Here is a 6,727-nt window from a genome sequence, read left to right as displayed (position 1 = left end):
TTGATTTTGTTTTAATTACATGCGTGAACATGCGCCAAGTCAAGTCACTTAAATCATTTAGAGGAGGATACCACCCTATCATACCACGTCACAACCATTTTAATAGCAAGTTGGCAGACAAGATAAACCATTATAACTCATAGCTAATCAAGCATGACACAAGAACTATGATCTCTAGTTGTCATTGCAAACATATTTATTCATAATAGATTGAATCAGGAACGATGAACTAATCATATTTACAAAAACAAAAGAGGTCGAGTTCATACCAATTTTTCTCATCTCAGTCAGTCCATCATATATCGTCATAATTGCCTTTCACTTGCATGACCGAACGATGTGAATCTTTCCCTAATAATAAAGCACGGATTGACTCCGTGGGTTCACCGTCACAATACGTTTCTTCCCATGAATTTACGTTTTCAGTTTTTTCATCTATATTATTTTCGCTATCCGAGGTGATATTATTTACGTGGAATTTTTATCTGTCGTTCGTGCGCTAAGAAAATTTAATACGTTTCGTTTTTCTTGTTCTTACTGACGTTGGTAAGCGGCATGGGCTTCGGGCACACATCGTTGGCCTGCACTGCCGCCTTCGCAGACCCACGTTTCTCTCCCCGCTTTGTCTGGTTTCCTCCAGAAAAAAGAAACAATTCATTTACACCTCGGACTAGATTCGTTTGGCAGCCGGAGATTTGCAACAAAAAAAGGGAGACGAAGAGGATAAGGTGAAATCGGCGGCACCGCTGCCGCCGCTACAGGGCACGAGCATGGAGGCGGCCGGGATGGTGTGGTGCCGCCGCCGCTACGGGACACGAGCACGGAGGCGGCTGGGATAGTGTGGTTAGGGAGTTGGGAGAGAAACAGGGGTGGGGGGGGGGGGGGGGGGGGGGGGGGACGATGGCGGCCTGAGGGGCGGCGCTGGGCGCCATGGGGTTCAACATCTCGCCGGCCTTGACTCGTGCACGTCCCGTTCCGCTCAGGGCACATCCTGCCTCAGCAGCCACACCTCTCCCTCCAAGCACAGAGCTTGCTGCCCCACCCCCGTACAATGAACGAGCATGCCAAGGAGAGGAGCTCCATGTGTATGTGAGACCAGCCGCTCCCCAATCTTCAGATCTGACCAACGTGGGAGGAATTGTTGGAGAACAACCAAATCCAAACGCCTCACCGGTGAGCACCATCATTGCCTGAAGCTTGGAGAGTATTACGAATTGCTTGCTATTCATTATTGCCTGAAGCGAGAGAACAATTTAGTTATTTCTCCGGTAATTGATAGTTTTTATATTATATACTTGTGTTTTCTTTACTGTAGAGACCACTGATTATTCACCCAGAGTATAATGTTTGTGACTAACACCTATTTATCAACACATGGGATGACCATGTCGTGGGTGAAGAAGTTTGCAATGGATCAACCTTGAAGACACTCGGAACATTTACTTCGAGTGAAGACTCTCGCGGCACAATTGCCACTGCCCCGACCTCGCCGATTGTTTACCTCGCTGGCTTGACAGCGGCCTTTGTGATTTTGAACATATGTGCTACTCTCCTGGACACCGCCGACTCAGGTCCTACTCTCCTGGACGCCGCCAACTCAGGTGCCATCTCTGCCCAAGATTTCATAATAATTTTTTATGCATCAAGACATTCTTATATCTACATGTAGCTTCTATCAGGTTATATCTACATGTAGCGTTGGAGAATATTATGCTGAATGGGCCATATCGGTCTTTTTCTGCACGCATTATTATATCCTCTTATCTCCCCCGCTTGTGCCACCGGAGAATATCAAGGATGTGGCGTCGGCACTGAGCCGCCACTGGTAGGCAAGGGCATGTGGCCTGGCCATGAACGATGAGATTGGGGTCGGCACACACCAAAGCGACACACAGAGGCAGAGTTCTATAAAAAAAAAGAAATCCATCTAATTCTACTTGACAACCTTCCAACACGAGGTAACATCATTTGTGGCATGGGTATATCTTATATCTACTAAATATCACTTCTAGATATTGGTGTTACGTACCAAGTGCATCTATATTGCCAATGCTTCTGCGCTTTTGATAATTAGTCAATATTTTCATGTATTTGTTACAACAGTATGGTGTTAGCAAGCGTATTGTCTTGTGAAAAATTGATGATTGCATCTGCACTTCGTATCTAATTGTGTTATTTCAGAGCTAATATTTTTACTAATTATTCTATTCTTTCCACTTCTTGTATAAACAGACCAGGACCAGTATTCTGAACCTCATACCATTAAGATAATCAGCTAAGTTTTTTTATAGATGCACTAACTGATTGCTAATTTCAGCTTTGTTCTTCATTACTGCAGGGCATATCTGTATTCTAAAGAAAATTCGTACACCTGGTAATTCTTTCTTGACATGGCTATTCCATCGAGGTTTAATCCTATGATACACAACTAATAGTTTGTTGGTATGCATAACTATCTTGCCAAAGGTTTTGCCTCACTTTGTAGTTGAAAGTGTTTGCTGCAATCATTATGAGCATCATGTTTGCCTTTTTGTGGAAAAATAGTGTAGAACTCTTCTTGCTACTATCATCAACTCTCAACGAGTCAGTGATGGACAGGATTATTATTCATGTATTTGAACAATTGATTCAGGGTCTATTCATAGATGCGTTAATTTGTTTTTGCATGACTCCTTTCTTCCATCAATGTTTTTACATCCAAATGAACTGCACTAAATAAATGATTATCCACGGTTATCAGGGAGGGAGGGAGAGGGAGAGCGAGATGGAGAGATAGATAGAGAGAGAGAACGCATTTAATATTTGATAGCTTCCCTTACTAAATCACCTCTCTGATGGAGCTGCAGTTTTGCATGTTTAAAATGAATGAGTATGTAAAGATTAGCGACATTTTCTTACAAGCACCTGAAATATTTGCATAAAATGCTTTCCTAGGGCTGGTCAACTCTTTTTATTTCTGTCATAGTACACATGTCTAACACCACAAATTGCCATATGGTTTTCAACGGTACATGAGCTATGAGTTGCCCTATTATTTTAAGAGTTCATAAGTTGGGTTGACTGTGAGACTCTAAATACATGATACATGGTCTTGTACAATTTATATTACTGTCCATCGAAGTGTTTTATACTCGGTATTAAAGTTGCAGGTTATTCCTTTGAATGATCTAAGAAATATATTTGGATTAGGGAAGCATGAAGCACAAGCAATCACCTCAGATATTGAATCTCGAGCATACAGAAATAAGCTTGAGTACTGATTTGGCTGCTGCTCCTAACAAAGCATCATTCCTCCAAAATCTCTGTCAGGAGTTACAGTTTGATCCTGAACTTGCTAGCAAGATGCATAAAGATACCAAGCTGACACTTGTTTTTTGTATTACATCATTAATTTTACAGCATAGTTCTATGTTAGCTCAAAATTTGATCTTGCTCCTGCTAGCAAGATGTGTACCATATTAGCTACAGTTTGAAGGATATAATCCTTTTGTTTCAAGACTGATGGTTAAACATTCCTCCAATGTGAAAGTTATTATTTTCTGTTCAAATTTCTTCGTTACATTCCTTCTGTGTGAAAGTTATTAGTTTCAGTTTGAAGGATATAATTTTAACTATATGTATTTGGCTATCAAACAGCTTTTCTGCTATCCGATTTTGTTTTTGCAAAAGTTGCTTCTGTTCTATATAGGTGTACAGTTTTCATGCTAACTGGAAAGTACTAAAGTATCAAAGTGGATACTAGGGATCAAACCCTAACAAAACTAACATCTTGTTTTGATATGGAGAGGGTGAGAGAGGGAGACGCGAGAAACCCTATCAAACAAGAGGCTATATATACAGTGGAGTAAAAAAAATCTCTCCATAGTTGTGGTTTTAAATAGAATACATGCGTTCCTGGAAAAAAGAAACAAAAACCGACGGACAATTTTAACGTATCAAGAAAGAGAACTCGATCAAAAACATGCCCCTGCTTCCAGGTCGTGAGAGTCATCGCGCACACAAACAGACATAAGCATGAATATCCGTGTTGATGTAAAATTCCATCTCCATCTCCATCTCCAATCATATTTGTCCAACTGGCACATTATTTATGTTGTTAATTATATACACAACAATATTAACCTACATCATCTCTTGTTTGCGGGCATCCGGACCGCTGCCACGCCCGCTCCTGACCAACCCGAACCCTCTTCATCATCCGCGCGTGCTTCCCGCCCGAAACGGTCAGTGCCGCATTCATGCCCGGCTAGAGTGGATGCGACCTCTCACTGGCGCCGGCATTGAGGTGGCATGCCAGCCAAGAGAGCGTCGCCCTCGCCGCTTCCCGGTGCACGCGATTGCTTCGCGTTCAAAGGTCGCAATAGCCGGCCACAACACGCATGTAAAAAGTTCTTGGGAGTCCGTGCTACAGCTAGCTGTCCTCCCCCAACTCGCCAATCTCTTCCAGTAGTGCTAGTACTCCATGGCGCGATCCATTGACAAGCATACGGGAAAGTTATCATATACTCGGTTTGCGGTGAGTGGCATGCCGAGCGACCGTGTGGGGTGGAGCCGTGGAGGGGGTGAGACACGAACGCGACAGGCGTGATTTAAACATTGGTTTTGCTCGATGGCATGATCCAACGAAACGAAACGTTGGTTTCTCTCCGTTTCCATTTTTTCTCCGGAAAAATGGAAACTTCCCACTCCATTTTCATTCCTACTCCAAGGTTGCCCCATTACAACATTCCATCAAATACAAAGGAAAACTAACACGCATGCTGATGCATCTCAATGATTCACAGATCATAGCCAATATTTACTTCACAACTAAAGACAAAAGTTGTGAGAGCGTGTACAAAAGATAAACTACTAATGGGGTCACTACGACTTAAACCCTAAACCCTAAACATGATTTAATTTCCTGGCTAGGTAGAACCTGTCGAACGAAAGACGGCTGGCACCCTCGGATCATATGATGCTTTTGTGCAGTTCCACTAAAATCGAGCTGAGCATCCCTGATGGCAAAGATATTGAAGAAGTGTGATTAGAATAATAGTACTGGCACTAGTTCATGAGACATAAACTCATCACAAACAGAAGCCGGTAGAAGTAGAGAAATATCAACATGAAGATGGAGCTACGACAGTGGAGCAAGCCGACTCCAAAAGGAAGATGTACCTGGGACGCCGGGCTGTAGCTAGAAGGGCGGTTGGGACGCGGCATCAGCCCATACCGCGGGAACCCCCGATTGGGACGCACCGACTGTGGTTTTCTCCCTCGCTGATGTCGACCGCGTCTACGCAGAACATCGTTCCCTTCCCCCAGCGGCGGGATCAGGCCAGATTTGTGACCAGCGGTGTCGGGGATATACCCCGCGGCGTAAACCGGCCGGAAGTATAACCCGGCGGGACTAGGCGTTTCATTGGTAAACCGCCAGAGGATTGGCGGTTTACATGATTGGTGGTGTAAATCGGCCGGAAGTTAACCCGGCCGGACTTGGCGGATTATCTGAAGACCCCGCTGACACTTGGCGAGTTACTGGCGACCTGCCCTGACCTGGCGGTTTACAAGCAACCCACCTGGTCATTATGACTCACTGGTGATCCGGCGTGCGGGACAAACAGATGACAAGGCCCAAGACCCAGAAGGCCGGTTCACGTTTAATGGTGGGCCGGTTTAAGAGGAAAGGCAGGAGGAATATTATCTTACAAGGAGCTAAGGCCTGGACTTGTATCCGGTTTGTATTAGAGATAGACTAGTCCTAGTCCTAATAGGACTCTACATGTAACCCGCCCCTTCAACATATATAAGGAGGGGCAGGGCTCCCCAAAAGGGACAAGACTCACAAGTTCCGCAAGTTGGACAAGTTAGGTTTAGACAATAGCTCTCGAAACAGAGCACTCTTGTAACCGTGATCATCATCATCAATATCAATGAAGCAGGATATAAGCTTTTACCTCCACCGTGAGGGGACGAACCTGGGTAAAACATCGTGTCTCTCGTCCCGCTCAACCCCTCTCAAGCTACCACATAGATGCATTGGCCTCGCGACTAAGTCCTGACACTAAGGACATCTGCCGTGACAATTCCACGACAGTTGGCGCCTACCGTGGGGCCTGCGCACGGTGGTGTTGAGTTCTTGGAGGGCGCTATCTCAGGGATCGAGAAGCTCCGTCCGGCTCAATGAAAAAGTTCCGGTCGGTTTGTCGGAGAGTTCCAGCCGGCTCGCTGAAAAAGTTCCGTCAGGCTCATCGAAACGTTCCGCCGGTTCGCCAGAAATTTCCGGCCGAATCATTGAAAAGTTCCGACCGTCTTGACGAAAGGTTCTGTCTGAATCATCAAAAAGTTCCGATCGCCTCGACGAAAAGTTCAGTCCGAATCGCCGAAGGGTTCCAGCCGCATCGCCGAAAGGTTCTGTCCGAGTCGTCAAAGAGTTCCGACTTCAGTTACAGAAAAGTTCCGAATTATCAAATACTTCTGGATTAGCAAAAAGTTCCGGCCGGATTATCAAGAGGTTCCAGCTCAAAAGGTTCCGGATTATCAAAAGTTCCGGCCGGATTATCAAGAGGTTCCAGCTGAAAAGGTTCCGGATTATCAAAAATTCAGGTTGGATTATCAAGAGGTTCCGGTTCAAAAGTTCCGGATTATCAAAAGTTTCGGTCGGGTTATACAGAGTTTCCAGCTCAAAAGGTTCCGGATTATCAAAAATTCCGGTTGGATTATCAAGAGGTTCCGGTTCAAAAGT

The 6,727-nt window shown here is 44.7% G+C and overlaps 1 long non-coding RNA gene across 4 annotated transcripts; it reads left to right on the top strand.

Moving 5' to 3' along the window:
• Positions 1-547: 547 nt before the first annotated feature.
• LOC125507911 (uncharacterized) lies at positions 548-3,510 on the top strand. 4 transcript variants are annotated; one of them, XR_007283126.2, is made up of 4 exons: positions 551-1,173; positions 1,338-1,601; positions 1,680-1,897; positions 2,339-3,510. It is a non-coding gene; the product is annotated as an uncharacterized LOC125507911 (long non-coding RNA). The 4 variants fall into 4 exon arrangements; XR_015604012.1 differs by having other exon boundaries at positions 548-1,173; positions 1,338-1,897; XR_015604014.1 differs by having other exon boundaries at positions 548-1,173; positions 1,316-1,897.
• The last annotated feature ends 3,217 nt before the right edge of the window (positions 3,511-6,727 follow it).

This window comes from Triticum urartu, chromosome 5A, assembly GCF_056163025.1.
Source record: "Triticum urartu cultivar PI428250 chromosome 5A, HENAU_Tu73, whole genome shotgun sequence".
Lineage (NCBI taxonomy): Eukaryota > Viridiplantae > Streptophyta > Magnoliopsida > Poales > Poaceae > Triticum > Triticum urartu.
The sequence above is the reverse complement of the archived record's forward strand: the minus strand, read 5'-3'. Positions and strand labels throughout refer to the sequence as shown.